Here is a 20,000-nt window from a genome sequence, read left to right as displayed (position 1 = left end):
AAACCATTACATCTCTCTGAGTGTTGAGACTGATACAGTATAAACCATTACATCTCTCTGAGACTGATACAGTATAAAACCATTACATCTCTCTGAGACTGAAACAGTATGAAACCATTACATCTCTCTGAGTGTTGAGACTGATACAGTATAAAACCATTACATCTCTCTGAGACTGTTACAGTATAAACCATTACATCTCTCTGAGTGTTGAGACTGATACAGTATAAACCATTACATCTCTCTGAGACTGTTACAGTATAAAACCATTACATCTCTCTGAGTGTTGAGACTGATACAGTATAAAACCATTACATCTCTCTGAGTGTTGAGACTGATACAGTATAAACCATTACATCTCTCTGAGACTGATACAGTATAAAACCATTACATCTCTCTGAGTGTTGAGACTGATACAGTATAAACCCATTACATCTCTCTGAGACTGATACAGTATAAACCCATTACATCTCTCTGAGACTGATACAGTATAAAACCATTACATCTCTCTGAGACTGATACAGTATAAACCCATTACATCTCTCTGAGACTGATACAGTATAAACCCATTACATCTCTCTGAGACTGATACAGTATAAAACCATTACATCTCTCTGAGACTGATACAGTATAAACCATTACATCTCTCTGAGACTGATACAGTATAAACCATTACATCTCTCTGAGTGTTGAGACTGATAGGGTATAAACCCATTACATCTCTCTGAGACTGATACAGTATAAAACCATTACATCTCTCTGAGTGTTGAGACTGATACAGTATAAAACCATTACATCTCTCTGAGACTGTTACAGTATAAATCCATTACATCTCTCTGAGTGTTGAGACTGTTACAGTATAAACCATTACATCTCTCTGAGTGTTGAGACTGTTACAGTATAAACCATTACATCTCTCTGAGTGTTGAGACTGTTACAGTATAAAACCACTACATCTCTTTGAGTGTTGAGACTGTTACAGTATAAGCCAGGTCCATTCACCCTAGTTCAGAAACCGGGTCCATTAACCCTCGTTTAGAAGCCTTGTCCATGCACCCTAGTTCAGATGCCGGGTCCATGCACCCTAGTTCAGATGCCGGGTCCGGTCACCCTAGTTCAGAAGCCGGGTCCATGCACCCTAGTTCAGATGCCGGGTCCATGCACCCTAGTTCAGAAGCCGGGTCCATACACCCTAGTTCAGAAGCCGGGTCCATGCACCCTAGTTCAGATGCCGGGTCCGGTCACCCTAGTTCAGATGCCGGCTCCATGCACCATAATTCAGAAGCCGGCCCCTTGCACCATGGTTCAGATGCCGGGTTTATGGACCCTAGTTCAGAAACCGGGTCTATGGACCCTAGTTCAGAAGCCGGGTCTATGGACCCTAGCTCAGAAGCCGCTAATCTCCATGGGGACTGGTCTGCAGTGCTTCTATAGAGGGAATAGGCTAGAATTTGGGATGCAGAACTTGGATTCTATGACGAGAGCCAAGTTTCTTCAATCAGGGCCCCCTTTAGCACCAAGGAAGAGAAACCCTGTCAAATGATGCTCTCCGGCGCTCTGCAGGACCGCTAACTGCCGTGGTGGGATTTCAGAGGCAGTGTCCCTCAAGGGGACGACATAGCAGGCCGCAGAGTGGAGTTATTTAAAAAAACACTAAGGGAGGAGAGGGGCCAGGACACACTCTCTCCTCTCTCTCTCTCTCTCTCTCTCTCTCTCTCCCTCCCTCCCTCCCTTCCTTCCTCCCTCCCTCCCTCCCTCCCTCCCTGTGAGTCCTAAGAGAAATCATTAGCAACCGGCTCCCTTGGAACCCCGGAGCTGCCCAGAGCAGCATCACCTGCTTCCTGAGACCTTCATTGTGCTTTCGAAGAGGATTGTCAAAGCCGGGCCACTGACATTCTGGTGGGATGGAGGGCTGGAACAGCTGGGGAGTGAATCGGTGTGGGAAGGAGGTCTCGTTCCCGGAATAGCCCTGATCAAGCAGGACTTTAGTGAGAACAGGTCCTAAGGGAACTCTACTTCACAGTCTCCTCTTCTTGTCTGAGTTAGATACTTTAGATGTATCTTAGCGGTGGTACATAGACTATGTTTCACGCCTGCAGTTTTACACAAATCCTTGTACAGTGTTTTTATCAAAAAGAGCTTGTGTGAAAACGATGACAAAGTAAAATACACAATACACCAGGAAAATACATTGAAATGGTACAACAAAAAAAAACACAATTCGGACTTCCCATTTTCACAATGTCACATTAAATCGTAACAATCCGTTCTATTTCCATGTGATTCATTTTTAAAAACCTACGTCTGATCGTCTGAGTCCATTTGTTGAAGGTGATTGGCTGACACCGCTCTCTCTCTCTCTCGTGGAGATCAGAGGCTAGTTGGGTCACTGAGGGGTTATCGGTATGTTAAAAACAACGGGAGGTAGTGAACACACTTAGACATCTCTTACTGTAAAACCTCTTGGGGATAGGGGGCAGCATTTTCACTTTTGGATAAATAGCGATTTGAACTTCCTGCTACTCATGCCAGGAATATAAGACATGCATGTTATTAGTAGATTTGGATAGAAAACACTCTGAAGTTTCTAAAACTGTTTGAATGATGTCTTTGAGTATAACAGAACTTATGTATCAGGCAAAACCCAGAGGACTAACCATTCAGAACGATTTATTTTTGAGGTCACTGTCTGTTTAATGGGTTCTCATGGGGAAACGATATTTCTTTAGGCACTTGTTTGCAGTTCCTACCGCTTCCACTGGATGTCACCAGTCGTTGGAATTTGGTTGAGGTTATTCCTTTGTGCAATAAAGTGGTACGGCCATCTTGGAAAAGGGTAACGTTATGTGTACTGTTTGCGAGTTGGGCAAGACTTGAAAACTAGCGTTAGTTTCCTCTCGTCCTCTATTGAAAACCGATAGACCCGTCTTCAATTTGATCGATTATTAACGCTTAAAAATACCTAAAGTGGTATTACAAAAGCATTTTGAAACGTTTTGGCAAAGTTTACAGGCAACTTTTGAGATATTTTGTAGTGACTTTGCACAAATTGGAAGCTGTTTTTTTCTGGATCAAACGCGCCAAATAAATTGACATTTTGGGAATATATGGACGGAATTAATAAAAATAAAAAATTTTAAAAAAGAAGCTCGTCAAAGGTAAGGCATGTTTAATATTTTATTTCTGTGTTTTGTGTGGTGCCTGCAGGGTTGAAATATGCTACTCTCTCTTTGTTGACTGTTGTGCTATCATCAGATAGTAGCATCTTATGCTTTCGCCAAAAAGCCTTTTTTTTAAAATCTGACACGTTGGCTGGATTCACAACGAGTGTAGCTTTAATTTAGTATCTTACATGTGTGATTTAATGAAAGTTTGATTGTTATATAATTGTATTTGAATCTGGCGCTCGGCATTTTCTGTTTTGGCCAGGTGAGACGCGACCCCCTGTCCTAGAGAGATTTTAAACCATTTTTTGAGTCGTCATTTTATTTGCTGCTGCGGCAAAGTTATTATTTTTCAGGGCTTGTTTCATCAGCTTTCTCCAATTATCCGTGTGAATCTGTCAGTGAAGTCTGAAGGAGGTTCGGAGTGGGAGTAGCTTTGTTATTTCTGTCATTAATGAATCTGTGTCAAACAAAGGCAGAGAACACAAAAAAAAGAGGCACAGAGAAACTTTAAGAGCATTACAACGTGCAGTAATTAGAACATGTTCCATCATTTGAGCAAATCTCTCCCTCTTCCTCCTTCCCTCCCTCCCCCTCTTCCTCCTTCCCTCCCTCCCCCTCTTCCTCCGCCTCCCCTCCCTCCCCCTCTTCCTCCTCCTCCCCTCCCCTCCCGCCTCTTCCTCCTCCCCTCCCTCCCCCTCTTCCTCCCTCCCTTTCTCTCTCTCTCCTTCCCTGCCCATCTTCCACCTCCTTCCTCTCTCTCTCTCTCTCTCCTTCCCTCCCTCCGTCCCTTCCTCCCTCTTCTTCCTCCTCCTCCTCCTGCCACTTCTCCGCTCTCCTCTTCCTCCTCCACCCTCTTTCCCTACCTTCCTCCCACCTCCTCCCTTCCTCATCCTCCCTTGTCTTTACTTTCATCTGACCTTGGATTTAAAAACAGCTCATTTTAATCAGACATTTTTTTTTTGTCTTAGTGGAAAAAAGTTATACTGTTTTTTGTTACACCTGGATAATCAACTTTTATTCATTTAAAAAAATATATATTTAGTTTTACCTCAGTGCTTTCTCTGTAACATTATCTCTCTCTCTCTCTAAGTGATTATATTTCTGAGATGAGCTGGGGAATATTTGGGTTCTTGGTTCAAATTAATTTAATTCAATAATCTCAGAGTTTGTATTATTCTTGTTATAGTCCTCAAGGACATTCTGGAGATAGAGAAAGAAAACTAACCCATTTGTTCTTAATTTATCTAGTCTCAATTCATTATTACAATTTAGTTTCCAATTAACGTTTAGATTTTCATCCTAAGTAATATGCTGTGATCGTGTCAAACTGATTTCTAAAGTTTCATCGTCTGAAATCCATTTACATTGTTGTATTTAAAACACGCTAAGTGACATCATTACGTGTTTCTGTGATCGATACGGAATCCTCTTCAGTAACTAGTATGACTTCATTATGTGTTTCTGTGATCGATACTGAATCCTCTTCGGTAACTAGTATGACTTTACTATTTACTATGATCGATACTGAATCCTCTTCAGTTGAGTAAATGCAGTCAGGCTGGATTAAAAACAGGCTGGATTAAACACAGGCTGGATTAAACACAGGTTGGATTAATGACAGGCTGGATTAAATACATGCTGGATTAAAGACATGCTGGATTAAACACAGGCTGGATTAAACACAGGTTGGATTAATGACAGGCTGGATTAAATACAGGCTGGATTAAAGACATGCTGGATTAAAGACAGGCTGGATTAAATACAGGCTGGATTAAAGACAGGCTGGATTAAAGACAGGTTGGATTAATGACAGGCTGGATTAAATACTAGCTGGATTAATGACAGACTGGTGTGAATAGTACAAACAACAACAACAACAACAACAACAACATGAAGTTGTATTTGTTTAGATTTTAACAAAGCCGTTTATTGCTTTGCGCTAAAAAACATTCGTCAGGTTCGGACTAAGACACAAACACACAGAGCAACAAAAACACCGGTTCCATTTCTCAGGCCGACATCAACGTCCATCCTTCAATTTCCTCTTTTAATAACAAGCTCTCCGTGAGGCTCCTGAGGCTCTGCCCAGACCGGAGATGAGAGGAGGAGTGTTTAGGGGATGTGCTGTTACGGAGAATCATTTGGACGGGGGGACGTGGAAGTGACAAACGAACGAGATGGGAGTCTGTGACCTTCCTCCTTGGCAGAACCAGTCCGACAGCGAAGAAGAAAAATAGCAGGTACAAGCTTCCACACACACACACACACACACACCTCCGAACCTTCAAACCAGATCTCCTGTGGGGGGTCCTGTCATGTCAAGGACACAGCATGGCCACTTCAGTAACAAACATCCAATTTATCCCTCCTCTCAGAATTCACAACAAGCCAGGAGGCAGGCAGTCGCTCTCCTCGCCTCCAAACAGTCATAAATATGTAGAAATACAGGAAAATAATCTACCACAGCACACTGCCCTCCTCCTTTATCAAAAGTCTGTGACTTTCAGCTTCAGTAAAGTGGATTGTGGGAAGGGTGAGCTAAAACTCGCTGGGGAAGAGCGTGGAGGAAGGTTGAGGTAAAGCAGTGGTCAGGTATGTAACCTGAAGGACAGCCAATGGTTGGTTCCAACCAGAGTTATTTCTACATATGGTCCTGGCTCTGGCTCCAACTGTAGGTCCCAGTGAGACACTCAGAAAGCTGAGGTAAACCAGTGGTCAGGTATGTAACCTGAAGGACAGACGATGGATAGGTTCAATTATACAAGGAGAACTCCCACTACATGTGCCCACTACACTAATGTGCCACCAGCAGGCGTCCATTGTATAACTTTTTGGGACGGATGTCAGGTGCCCTTTTTAATGTCTCCTCTCCTCTCCTCTCCAATCCAATCCACTCCACTCCACTCCTCTCCTCTCCTCTCCTGTCCTCTCCTCTCCTCTCCTCTCCAATCCACTCCACTCCACTCCAATCCACTCCACTCCACTCCTCTCCTCTCCTCTCCAATCCACTCCACTCCAATCCACTCCACTCCACTCCTCTCCTCTCCTCTCTTCTTCCTCTTCCTCTTCCTCTCCTCTTCCTGACTGACGTCAGCTTCGTCTTTCTCCCCAGCCCAGTCAGTCAGCTTCCTCTTCGTCTTTCCCCCCAGCCCAGTCAGTCAGCTTCCTCTTCGTCTTTCCCCCCAGCCCAGTCAGTCAGCTTCCCTTTCTTCTTTCCCCCCAGCCCAGTCAGTCAGCTTCCTCTTCGTCTTTCTCCCCAGCCCAGTCAGTCAGCTTCCTCTTCGTCTTTCCCCCCAGCCCAGTCAGTCAGCCTCCTCTTCGTCTTTCTCCCCAGCCCAGTCAGTCAGCTTGGTCTTTCTCCCCTGCCCAGTCAGTCAGCCTCCACTTCGTCTTTCTCCCCAGCCCAGTCAGTCAGCTTCCTCTTCGTCTTTCTCCCCAGCCCAGTTAGTCAGCTTCCTCTTCGTCTTTCTCCCAAGCCCAGTCAGTCAGCTTCCACTTCTTCTTTCTCCCCAGCCCAGTCAGTCAGCCTCCTCTTCATCTTTCTCCCCAGCCCAGTCAGTCAGCCTCGTCTTCGTCTTTCTCCCCAGCCCAGTCAGTCAGCTTCCTCTTCATCTTTCTCCCCAGCCCAGTTAGTCAGCTTCCTCTTCGTCTTTCTCCCCAGCCCAGTTAGTCAGCTTCCTCTTCGTCTTTCTCCCAAGCCCAGTCAGTCAGCTTCCACTTCTTCTTTCTCCCCAGCCCAGTCAGTCACCTTCCTCTTCATCTTTCTCCCCAGCCCAGTTAGTCAGCTTCCTCTTCGTCTTTCTCCCCAGCCCAGTTAGTCAGCTTCCTCTTCGTCTTTCTCCCAAGCCCAGTCAGTCAGCTTCCACTTCTTCTTTCTCCCCAGCCCAGTCAGTCAGCCTCCTCTTCATCTTTCTCCCCAGCCCAGTCAGTCAGCCTCGTCTTCGTCTTTCTCCCCAGCCCAGTCAGTCAGCTTCCTCTTCATCTTTCTCCCCAGCCCAGTCAGTCAGCCTCCTCTTCGTCTTTCTCCCCAGCCCAGTCAGTCAGCTTGGTCTTTCTCCCCTGCCCAGTCAGTCAGCCTCCTCTTCGTCTTTCTCCCCAGCCCAGTCAGTCAGCCTCCTCTTCGTCTTTCTCCCTCAGCCCAGTCAGTCAGCCTCCTCTTCGTCTTTCTCCCTCAGCCCAGTCAGTCAGCCTCCTCTTCGTCTTCCTCCCCAGCACGGTCAGTCAGCCTCCTCTTCGTCTTCCTCCCCAGCCCAGTCAGTCAGCCTCCTCTTCGTCTTCCTCCCCAGCACGGTCAGTCAGCCTCCTCTTCGTCTTCCTCCCCAGCACGGTCAGTCAGCCTCCTCTTCGTCTTTCTCCCCAGCCCAGTCAGTCAGCCTCCTCTTCGTCTTCCTCCCCAGCACGGTCAGTCAGCCTCCTCTTCGTCTTTCTCCCCAGCCCAGTCAGTCAGCCTCCTCTTCGTCTTCCTCCCCAGCCCAGTCAGTCAGCCTCCTCTTCGTCTTCCTCCCCAGCACGGTCAGTCAGCCTCCTCTTCATCTTCCTCCCCAGCCCGGTCAGTCAGCCTCCTCTTTGTCTTCCTCCCCAGCACGGTCAGTCAGCCTCCTCTTCGTCTTCCTCCCCAGCACGGTCAGTCAGCCTCCTCTTCGTCTTTCTCCCCAGCCCAGTCAGTCAGCCTCCTCTTCGTCTTCCTCCCCAGCACGGTCAGTCAGCCTCCTCTTCGTCTTTCTCCCCAGCCCAGTCAGTCAGCCTCCTCTTCGTCTTCCTCCCCAGCCCAGTCAGTCAGCCTCCTCTTCGTCTTCCTCCCCAGCACGGTCAGTCAGCCTCCTCTTCGTCTTCCTCCCCAGCACGGTCAGTCAGCCTCCTCTTCGTCTTCCTCCCCAGCCCAGTCAGTCAGCCTCCTCTTCGTCTTCCTCCCCAGCCCAGTCAGTCAGCCTCCTCTTCGTCTTCCTCCCCAGCACGGTCAGTCAGCCTCCTCTTCATCTTCCTCCCCAGCCCGGTCAGTCAGCCTCCTCTTCGTCTTCCTCCCCAGCACGGTCAGTCAGCCTCCTCTTCGTCTTCCTCCCCAGCCCAGTCAGTCAGCCTCCTCTTCGTCTTCCTCCCCAGCCCAGTCAGTCAGCCTCCTCTTCGTCTTCCTCCCCAGCCCAGTCAGTCAGCCTCCTCTTCGTCTTCCTCCCCAGCCCGGTCAGTCAGCCTCCTCTTCGTCTTCCTCCCCAGCACGGTCAGTCAGCCTCCTCTTCGTCTTCCTCCCCAGCACGGTCAGTCAGCCTCCTCTTCGTCTTCTTCCCCAGCCCAGTCAGTCAGCCTCCTCTTCGTCTTCCTCCCCAGCCCGGTCAGTCAGCCTCCTCTTCGTCTTCCTCCCCAGCCCAGTCAGTCAGCCTCCTCTTCGTCTTCCTCCCCAGCACGGTCAGTCAGCCTCCTCTTCGTCTTCCTCCCCAGCCCAGTCAGTCAGCCTCCTCTTCGTCTTCCTCCCCAGCACGGTCAGTCAGCCTTCTCTTCGTCTTCCTCCCCAGCCCAGTCAGTCAGCCTCCTCTTCGTCTTCCTCCCCAGCCCAGTCAGTCAGCTTCCTCTTCATCTTCCTCCCCAGCCCAGTCAGTCAGCCTCCTCTTCGTCTTCCTCCCCAGCCCGGTCAGTCAGCCTCCTCTTCGTCTTCCTCCCCAGCCCAGTCAGTCAGCCTTCTCTTCGTCTTCCTCCCCAGCCCGGTCAGTCAGCCTCCTCTTCGTCTTCCTCCCCAGCCCAGTCAGTCAGCTTCCTCTTCGTCTTTCTCCCCAGCCCAGTCAGTCAGCTTCCTCTTCATCTTTCTCCCCAGCCCAGTCAGTCAGCCTCCTCTTCGTCTTCCTCCCCAGCCCAGTCAGTCAGCTTCCTCTTCATCTTCCTCCCCAGCCCAGTCAGTCAGCCTCCTCTTCGTCTTCCTCCCCAGCACGGTCAGTCAGCCTCCTCTTCGTCTTCCTCCCCAGCACGGTCAGTCAGCCTTCTCTTCGTCTTCCTCCCCAGCCCGGTCAGTCAGCCTCCTCTTCGTCTTCCTCCCCAGCCCAGTCAGTCAGCTTCCTCTTCGTCTTTCTCCCCAGCCCAGTCAGTCAGCCTTCTCTTCATCTTTCTCCCCAGCCCAGTCAGTCAGCCTCCTCTTCGTCTTCCTCCCCAGCCCAGTCAGTCAGCCTCCTCTTCGTCTTCCTCCCCAGCCCAGTCAGTCAGCCTCCTCTTCGTCTTTCTCCCCAGCCCAGTCAGTCAGCCTCCTCTTCCTCTTCCTCCCCAGCACGGTCACGCCTGGCAGAGGCTGACTACAACCCCTTTGAAGATGGGTTTTGCAACAACAACAAACAAAAAAATCAATTGAACACGTCTGGGAGTAAATTAACTTGTTCGGTTCTCAATTTCAAATGGTTGAAGGCTTTTTACCAAGTTATTTATGAGCTCAGGTAAACTTTTCCTCTGCTTGGTTCCCTGCAGGACACGTATGGGTAATGTGCTGCTCTGTTAGCCAGTGACTAGGGCTCCTCTGTCTCCTACTGAGTAACAGAAGAGACACTGTATAATTGTGGTTATATAATGTATTATAGACTGTAGGCCACTGTCAATGTACCAAGAACATATGTGTTTTATCAGTTAATGATTCTTTCTACCAGTTAAACAAGCTGCCCCCCCCCCCTCCTCCTCCTTTCTACCAGTTAAACAAACTGCCCCCTACCCCCCCTCCTCCTTTCTACCAGTTAAACAAGCTGCCCTCCCCCCCTTCTCCTTTCTAACAGTTAAACAAGCTGCCCCCCCCCCTTCTCCTTTCAACCAATTAAACAAGCTGCCCCCTACCCCCCTCCTTCTCCTCCTTTCCAAAACTAGAAACGATCCACTTCACTCATTACTCCCTGACTGAATAGAAAAAGAAAGAAAAAAAAGAAAGCAGGAAATGGAGAGCGACAGAAAAAGAGAAGAAGAGAAAGCCTTGCTGAGGGTGAAGCAGTAGAGGACCGTTAAGACTGAAGAAAGCCTTGCTGAGGGTGAAGCAGTAGAGGACCGTTAAGACTGAAGAAAGCCTTGCTGAGGGTGAAGCAGTAGAGGACCGTTAAGACTGAAGAATGCCTTGCTGAGGGTGAAGCAGTAGAGGACCGTTAAGACTGAAGAAAGCCTTGCTGAGGGTGAAGCAGTAGAGGACCGTTAAGACTGAAGAAAGCCTTGCTGAGGGTGAAGCAGTAGAGGACCGTTAAGACTGAAGAAAGCCTTGCTGAGGGTGAAGCAGTAGAGGACCGTTAAGACTGAAGAAAGCCTTGCTGAGGGTGAAGCAGTAGAGGACCGTTAAGACTGAAGAATGCCTTGCTGGGGGTGAAGCAGTAGAGGACCGTTAAGACTGAAGAAAGCCTTGCTGAGGGTGAAGCAGTAGAGGACCGTTAAGACTGAAGAAAGCCTTGCTGAGGGTGAAGCAGTAGAGGACCGTTAAGACTGAAGAAAGCCTTGCTGAGGGTGAAGCAGTAGAGGACCGTTAAGACTGAAGAAAGCCTTGCTGAGGGTGAAGCAGTAGAGGACCGTTAAGACTGAAGAAAGCCTTGCTGAGGGTGAAGCAGTAGAGGACCGTTAAGACTGAAGAAAGCCTTGCTGAGGGTGAAGCAGTAGAGGACCGTTAAGACTGAAGAAAGCCTTGCTGAGGGTGAAGCAGTAGAGGACCGTTAAGACTGAAGAAAGCCTTGCTGAGGGTGAAGCAGTAGAGGAACGTTAAGACTGAAGAAAGCCTTGCTGAGGGTGAAGCAGTAGAGGACCGTTAAGACTGAAGAAAGCCTTGCTGAGGGTGAAGCAGTAGAGGACCGTTAAGACTGAAGAAAGCCTTGCTGAGGGTGAAGCAGGAGAGGACCGTTAAGACTGAAGAAAGCCTTGCTGAGGGTGAAGCAGTAGAGGACCGTTAAGACTGAAGAAAGCCTTGCTGAGGGTGAAGCAGTAGAGGACCGTTAAGACTGAAGAAAGCCTTGCTGAGGGTGAAGCAGTAGAGGATCGTTAAGACTGAAGAAAGCCTTGCTGAGGGTGAAGCAGTAGAGGACCGTTAAGACTGAAGAAAGCCTTGCTGAGGGTGAAGCAGTAGAGGACCGTTAAGACTGAAGAAAGCCTTGCTGAGGGTGAAGCAGTAGAGGACCGTTAAGACTGAAGAAAGCCTTGCTGAGGGTGAAGCAGTAGAGGAACGTTAAGACTGAAGAAAGCCTTGCTGAGGGTGAAGCAGTAGAGGACCGTTAAGACTGAAGAAAGCCTTGCTGAGGGTGAAGCAGTAGAGGACCGTTAAGACTGAAGAAAGCCTTGCTGAGGGTGAAGCAGGAGAGGACCGTTAAGACTGAAGAAAGCCTTGCTGAGGGTGAAGCAGTAGAGGACCGTTAAGACTGAAGAAAGCCTTGCTGAGGGTGAAGCAGTAGAGGACCGTTAAGACTGAAGAAAGCCTTGCTGAGGGTGAAGCAGTAGAGGACCGTTAAGACTGAAGAAAGCCTTGCTGAGGGTGAAGCAGTAGAGGACCGTTAAGACTGAAGAAAGCCTTGCTGAGTGTGAAGCAGTAGAGGACCGTTAAGACTGAAGAAAGCCTTGCTGAGGGTGAAGCAGTAGAGGACCGTTAAGACTGAAGAAAGCCTTGCTGAGGGTGAAGCAATAGAGGACCGTTAAGACTGAAGAAAGCCTTGCTGAGGGTGAAGCAGTAGAGGACCGTTAAGACTGAAGAAAGCCTTGCTGAGGGTGAAACAGTAGAGGACCGTTAAGACTGAAGAAAGACTTGCTGAGGGTGAAGCAGTAGAGGACCGTTAAGACTGAAGAAAGCCTTGCTGAGGGTGAAGCAGTAGAGGACCGTTAAGACTGAAGAAAGCCTTGCTGAGGGTGAAGCAGTAGAGGACCGTTAAGACTGAAGAAAGCCTTGCTGAGGGTGAAGCAGTAGAGGACCGTTAAGACTGAAGAAAGCCTTGCTGAGGGTGAAGCAGTAGAGGACCGTTAAGACTGAAGAAAGCCTTGCTGAGGGTGAAGCAGTAGAGGACCGTTAAGACTGAAGAAAGCCTTGCTGAGGGTGAAGCAGTAGAGGACCGTTAAGACTGAAGAAAGCCTTGCTGAGGGTGAAGCAGTAGAGGACCGTTAAGACTGAAGAAAGCCTTGCTGAGGGTGAAGCAGTAGAGGACCGTTAAGACTGAAGAAAGCCTTGCTGAGGGTGAAGCAGTAGAGGACCGTTAAGACTGAAGAAAGCCTTGCTGAGGGTGAAGCAGTAGAGGACCGTTAAGACTGAAGAAAGCCTTGCTGAGGGTGAAGCAGTAGAGGACCGTTAAGACTGAAGAAAGCCTTGCTGAGGGTGAAGCAGTAGAGGACCGTTAAGACTGAAGAAAGCCTTGCTGAGGGTGAAGCAGTAGAGGACCGTTAAGACTGAAGAAAGCCTTGCTGAGGGTGAAGCAGTAGAGGACCGTTAAGCCTGAAGAAAGCCTTGCTGAGGGTGAAGCAGTAGAGGACCGTTAAGACTGAAGAAAGCCTTGCTGAGGGTGAAGCAGTAGAGGACCGTTAAGACTGAAGAAAGCCTTGCTGAGGGTGAAGCAGTAGAGGACCGTTAAGACTGAAGAAAGCCTTCGCTGTTTAACTTCGGCTGATTTACATAGAAATGAGAGATTAGGAGAGAACTATATCTTACTGGCCCGTTGGAATACATATGCCTAATTACAATATATTCAGAGAGTGTGAGAGTGTAATTTGCAAAAAGGAGATTACAAGGGAAGCACAAGGTCAGGAGCTGAACTGAAGCCATGTCTCATCCCTCTCTACGTTTCTTTCTCCCAGCCTCCCTTTCCTGCCTTCCAACCTCCCTGCCTCACTCACTCCCCCACTGTCTTCCAACCTCCCTGACTTCCTCCCTGTCTCCCTCACTGCCTCTCTGCCTAACTCACTGCCTTCCAGCCTCCCTCACTGCCTCCCTGCCTCCCTCCCTGCCTCCCTCGCTGCCACCCTCCCTGCCTACCTCTCTGCCTCCCTCACTGCCTCCCTGCCTGCCGATGCTGCTGCTGGGGACAATAAATTGTGTGTGTCGATAGGGAGGGACTGAATGGGGAAGGTGTATTAATGATATGCCATTGTTCTGCCTGCCTCCCTGCCTGCCTGCCTCCCTGTCTAACTTTCAGCCTTCCAGCCTCCCTCTCTGCCTCCCTCTCTGCCTCCCTCACTGCCTCTCTGCCTCCCTCTCTGCCTCCCTCACTGCCTCTCTGCCTCTCTCTCTGCCTCCCTCACTGCCTCCCTCCCTCACTGCCTCCCTGCCTGCCTGCCTCCCTCACTGCCTCCCTGCCTCCCTCACTGCTTCCCTCCCTCACTGCCTCCCTCCCTCACTGCCTCCCTGCCTGCCTGCCTCCCTCACTGCCTCCCTGCCTCCCTCTCTGCCTTCCTCACTGCCTCTCTGCCTCCCTCTCTGCCTCCCTCACTGCCTCCCTCCCTCACTGCCTCCCTGCCTGCCTGCCTCCCTCACTGCCTCCCTGCCTAACTCACTGCCTCCCTCCCTCTCTGCCTCCCTCACTGCCTCCATGCATAACTCACTAACTTCCAGCCTCCCTCTCTGCCTCCCTCACTTTCTCCCTCTCTGCCTCCCTCTCCGCCTCCCTCACTGCCTCCCTCCCTCTCTGCCTCCCTCACTACCTCCCTCCCTCACTGCCTCCCTGCCTGCCTGCCTCCCTCACTGCATCCCTGCCTCCCTCACTGCCTCCCTCCCTCTGTGCCTCCCTCACTGCCTCCATGCCTAACTCACTAACTTCCAGCCTCCCTCTCTGCCTCCCTCGCTGCCTCCCTCCCTGCCTCCCTCTCTGCCTCCCTCACTGCCTCCCTGTCTGCCGATGCTGCTGCTGGGGACAATAAGGTGTGTGTGTAGATGGGGGGACGGGACTGAATGGTGAAGGAGAATTAATGATATGCCATTGTTTTTTTATCTTCTACTTTGAGCTTACGAGTTGAAAGTTGAAACAATCAACGTTCTCACTCATGTTTGCATTGTAATAATTTATCAATGTGTGCAATGACAGTTAGATGACATCTACTGACAGAGTCATGACAGTTAGGTAACATCTACTGACAGAGTCATGACAGTTAGATGACATCTACTGACAGAGTCATGACAGTTAGGTAACATCTACTGACAGAGTCATGACAGTTAGGTAACATCTACTGACAGAGTCATGACAGTTAGGTAACATCTACTGACAGAGTCAAGACAGTTAGATGACATCTACTGACAGAGTCATGACAGTTAGGTAACATCTACTGACAGAGTCATGACAGTTAGATGACATCTACTGACAGAGTCATGACAGTTAGGTAACATCTACTGACAGAGTCATGACAGTCAGTCCTCCTCTCCTCCAGTCAGTCTTCCTCACATCTCCTCCAGTCATTCCTCCTCACCTCTCCTCCAGTCAGTCCTCCTCACCTCTCCTCCAGTCAGTCCTCCTCTCTTCCAGTCAGTCCTCCTCTCCTCCAGTCAGTCCTCCTCTCCTCCAGTCAGTACTCTTCTCCTCCAGTCAGTCCTCCTCTGCTCTCCTCCAGTCAGTCCTCCTCTCTTCTCCTCCAGTCAGTCTTCCTCTCCTCCAGTCAGTCCTCATCACCTCTCCTCCAGTCAGTCCTCCTCTCTTCCAGTCAGTCTTCCTCTCCTCCAGTCAGTCTTCCTCACCTCTCCTCCAGTCAGTCCTCCTCTCCTCCAGTCAGTCCTCCTCTCCTCCAGTCAGTCCTCCTCTCCTCCAGTCAGTCTTCCTCACATCTCCTCCAGTCAGTCCTCCTCACCTCTCCTCCAGTCAGTCCTCCTCACCTCTCCTCCAGTCAGTCCTCCTCTCTTCCAGTCAGTCCTCCTCTCCTCCAGTCAGTCCTCCTCTCCTCCAGTCAGTACTCTTCTCCTCCAGTCAGTCCTCCTCTCCTCTCCTCCAGTCAGTCCTCCTCTCCTCTCCTCCAGTCAGTCTTCCTCTCCTCCAGTCAGTCCTCCTCACCTCTCCTCCAGTCAGTCTTCCTCTCTTCCAGTCAGTCTTCCTCTCCTCCAGTCAGTCTTCCTCACCTCTCCTCCAGTCAGTCCTCCTCTCCTCCAGTCAGTCCTCCTCTCATCCAGTCAGTCCTCCTCTCCTCCAGTCAGTCCTCCTCTCCTCCAGTCAGTCTTCCTCACACCTCCTCCAGTCAGTCCTCCTCACCTCTCCTCCAGTCAGTCCTCCTCACCTCCAGTCAGTCCTCCTCTCATCCAGTCAGTCCTCCTCCCCACCAGTCAGTCCTCCTCTCCACCACTCCTCCCATACAGCAGTCCACAGATTCAGTGCAAAGGCCCTTAAGATTCCAGATGACATCTCCATAAACAGGGGGAGGAATGAAGGTGTGACTTTTAAGATCTATCATGCAGCCACATGTTGTTCCGTTGCTTTCCATAGTGGCGTTGAATCTCTAACAGTATATCACATGATCACGCCAATGTCAATGTTGATCCACTGAACAGATGACTATTCCTGCCATTACAAATCAGTGAAGTATGGTATCTATAGCAACTAAAGACGTTCTGAGAGTCATAGACGTGGAGAGGACTACAGAGGACTGACTGAATCACAGCCATGTGTAGAGGACTAACTGAATCACAGCCATGTGTAGAGGACCACAGAGGACTGACTGAATCACAGCCATGTATAGAGGACCACAGAGGACTGACTGAATCACAGCCATGTGTAGAGGACCACAGAGGACTGACTGAATCACAGCCATGTATAGAGGACTGACTGAATCACAGCCATGTGTAGAGGACCACAGAGGACTGACTGAATCACAGCCATGTATAAATGACCACAGAGGACTGACTGAATCACAGCCATGTGTAGAGGACCACAGAGGACTGACTGAATCACAGCCATGTGTAGAGGACCACAGAGGACTGACTGAATCACAGCCATGTATAGAGGACCACAGAGGACTGACTGAATCACAGCCATGTATAGAGGACTGACTGAATCACAGCCATGTATAGAGGACTGACTGAATCACAGCCATGTATAGAGGACTGACTGAATCACAGCCATGTATAGAGGACCACAGAGGACTGACTGAATCACAGCCATGTATAGAGGACCACAGAGGACTGACTGAATCACAGCCGTGTATAGAGGACTGACTGAATCACAGCCATGTGTAGAGGACCACAGAGGACTGACTGAATCACAGCCATGTGTAGAGGACCACAGAGGACTGACTGAATCACAGCCATGTGTAGAGGACTGACTGAATCACAGCCATGTGTAGAGGACCACAGAGGACTGACTGAATCACAGCCATGTGTAGAGGACCACAGAGGACTGACTGAATCACAGCCATGTGTAGAGGACCACAGAGGACTGACTGAATCACAGCCATGTGTAGAGGACCACAGAGGACTGACTGAATCACAGCCATGTGTAGAGGACCACAGAGGACTGACTGAATCACAGCCATGTGTAGAGGACTGACTGAATCACAGCCATGTGTAGAGGACCACAGAGGACTGACTGAATCACAGCCATGTGTAGAGGACCACAGAGGACTGACTGAATCACAGCCATGTGTAGAGGACCACAGAGGACTGACTGAATCACAGCCATGTGTAGCGGACCACAGAGGACTGACTGAATCACAGCCACGTATAGAGGACCACAGAGGACTGACTGAATCACAGCCACGTATAGAGGACCACAGAGGACTGACTGAATCACAGCCATGTATAGAGGACTGACTGAATCACAGCCATGTGTAGCGGACCACAGAGGACTGACTGAATCACAGCCACGTATAGAGGACCACAGAGGACTGACTGAATCACAGCCACGTATAGAGGACCACAGAGGACTGACTGAATCACAGCCACGTATAGAGGACCACAGAGGACTGACTGAATCACAGCCATGTATAGAGGACTGACTGAATCACAGCCATGTGTAGAGGACCACAGAGGACTGACTGAATCACAGCCATGTACAGAGGACCACAGAGGACTGACTGAATCACAGCCATGTGTAGAGGACCACAGAGGACTGACTGAATCACAGCCATGTATAGAGGACCACAGAGGACTGACTGAATCACAGCCATGTATAGAGGACCACAGAGGACTGACTGAATCACAGCCATGTATAGAGGACTGACTGAATCACAGCCACGCTCTCTTTCTTTCTCAATTTTTCATTCATTTTTTCTGTCTTTCTTTCTTTTATTCTCTTTCTTTCTTTCATTCATTTATTATTTTATTATTTCTTGTATTCTTTCATTCTTTCTTTCTTTCTTTCTTTCATTCTTTGTCTTTTTCTTTCTTTCTTTGTGTCCTTTTAATATGTTATCTCTCTCCCTCTGTCTGTGTAATTTGCCAACTGTCTTATCAATCTGAAATCTTGACCTGGCCCTCCCTGACTTCCCCTTCCTACTCCATCCTCTTCTGTCTTTCTCTAGTTCTCCATTCCTTCCCTCTCTCCTCGGGCCAGAGAGAGGACTTCCCCTTCCTACTCCATCCTCTTCTGTCTTTCTCTAGTTCTCCATTCCTCCCCTCTCTCCTCGGGCCAGAGAGAGGACTTCACCTTCCTACTCCATCCTCTTCTGTCTTTCTCTAGTTCTCCATTCCTCCCCTCTCTCCTCGGGCCAGAGAGAGGACTTCACCTTCCTACTCCATCCTCTTCTGTCTTTCTCTAGTTCTCCATTCCTCCCCTCTCTCCTCTAGCCAGAGAGAGGACAATGCTGCTGGATCAATCAGGAAGTTCAATAAGTGGCTCATCACTCCTTCATCTCCTCCTCTCGTCTTCCTAAATGATCACCTCACAGACAGATAGAGATGGGATGTCCTTCATTTCCTCCTCTCGTCTTCCTAAATGATCACCTCACAGACAGATAGAGATGGGATGTCATTCATCTCCGCTGTTTTAAGCTGGTTTACACTGGCAGCTTGAAGTAACTCAAATCCAGTTTTTGTTTGGCATATCCAATTCAAATCTGTTATTTTTCCTGCAGTCTGAGCACATGGAATATGATATTTCAAGCTACTTTTTTTTTTTTTTTAGGTGGTATGAAGTCAGAAATACAAATCTGATTCCTGGTCATGTGACTTGTGTCTGAATGTCATATCTGATCTATTTGCTCTCACGTGGTTTTTAAGACTGTTATTTGGCACATCTTGTTGCTTGCCACCTACTCTGTGGACAGTTTTGACAAGAACATGTGGTAGCTAGCTGACTTCTGTGGCTAGCTAAACAGCTACCTAGCTAACAAGTTGACTTCTGTGGCTAGCTAAACAGCTACCTGGCTAACGAGTTGACTTCTGTGGCTAGCTAAACAGCTACCTACCTAACTAGTTGACTTCTGTGGATAGCTAAACAGCTACCTACCTAACTAGTTGACTTCTGTGGCTAGCTAAACAGCTACCTAGCTAACGAGTTGACTTCTGTGGCTAGCTAAACACCTACCTAGCTAACGAGTTGACTTATGTGGCTAGCTAAACAGCTACCTACCTAACTAGTTGAGTTCTGTGGCTAGCTAAACAGCTACCTAGCTAACTAGTTGAGTTCTGTGGCTAGCTAAACAGCTACCTAGCTAACTAGTTGAGTTCTGTGGCTAGCTAAACAGCTACCTACCTAACTAGTTGAGTTCTGTGGCTAGCTAAACAGCTACCTGGCTAACGAGTTGACTTCTGTGGCTAGCTAAACAGCTACCTACCTAACTAGTTGAGTTCTGTGGCTAGCTAAACAGCTACCTAGCTAACTAGTTGAGTTCTGTGGCTAGCTAAACAGCTACCTAGCTAACTAGTTGACTTCTGTGGCTAGCTCAACAGCTACCTAGCTAACTAGTTGAGTTCTGTGGCTAGCTAAACACCTACCTAGCTAACAAGTTTACTTCTGTGGCTAGCTAAACAGCTACCTAACTAACGAGTTGACTTCTGCGGCTAGCTAAACAGCTACCTAGCTAACTAGTTGAGTTATGTGGCTAGCTAAACACCTACCTAGCTAACAAGTTTACTTCTGTGGCTAGCTAAACAGCTACCTAGCTAACGAGTTGACTTCTGTGGCTAGCTAAACAGCTACCTAGCTACCTAGTTGAGTTCTGTGGCTAGCTAAACAGCTACCTAGCTAACGAGTTGAGTTCTGTGGCTAGCTAAACAGCTACCTAGCTAACGAGTTGACTTCTGTGGCTAGCTAAACACCTACCTAGCTAACGAGTTGACTTATGTGGCTAGCTAAACAGCTACCTACCTAACTAGTTGACTTCTGTGGCTAGCTAAACAGCTACCTAGCTAACTAGTTGAGTTCTGTGGCTAGCTAAACAGCTACCTACCTAACTAGTTGAATTCTGTGGCTAGCTAAACAGCTACCTAGCTAACTAGTTGACTTCTGTGGCTAGCTAAACAGCTACCTAGCTAACAAGTTGAGTTCTGTGGCTAGCTAAACAGCTACCTAGCTAACTAGTTGAGTTCTGTGGCTAGCTAAACAGCTACCTAGCTAACTAGTTGAGTTCTGTGGCTAGCTAAACAGCTACCTAGCTAACTAGTTGAGTTCTGTGGCTAGCTAAACAGCTACCTAGCTAACTAGTTGAGTTCTGTGGCTAGCTAAACAGCTACCTAGCTAACTAGTTGACTTCTGTGGCTAGCTAAACAGCTACCTAGCTACCTAGTTGAGTTCTGTGGCTAGCTAAACAGCTACCTAGCTAACTAGTTGAGTTATGTGGCTAGCTAAACAGCTACCTAGCTAACTAGTTGAGTTCTGTGGCTAGACAAAAAAGGACTACTTTAAAAAAAAAATACCAAATTTAAGAAAAGCAAATGGGAAACGTCGATGGCGTTCCTGTCACCTTCAGCTGCTACATAACTTCCTGAGTGACAGGAACCACGAGCACCACCACCAA

Source organism: Oncorhynchus clarkii, chromosome 18 (assembly GCF_045791955.1).
Source record: "Oncorhynchus clarkii lewisi isolate Uvic-CL-2024 chromosome 18, UVic_Ocla_1.0, whole genome shotgun sequence".
Lineage (NCBI taxonomy): Eukaryota > Metazoa > Chordata > Actinopteri > Salmoniformes > Salmonidae > Oncorhynchus > Oncorhynchus clarkii.
Note: the sequence above shows the minus strand (reverse complement) of the source record.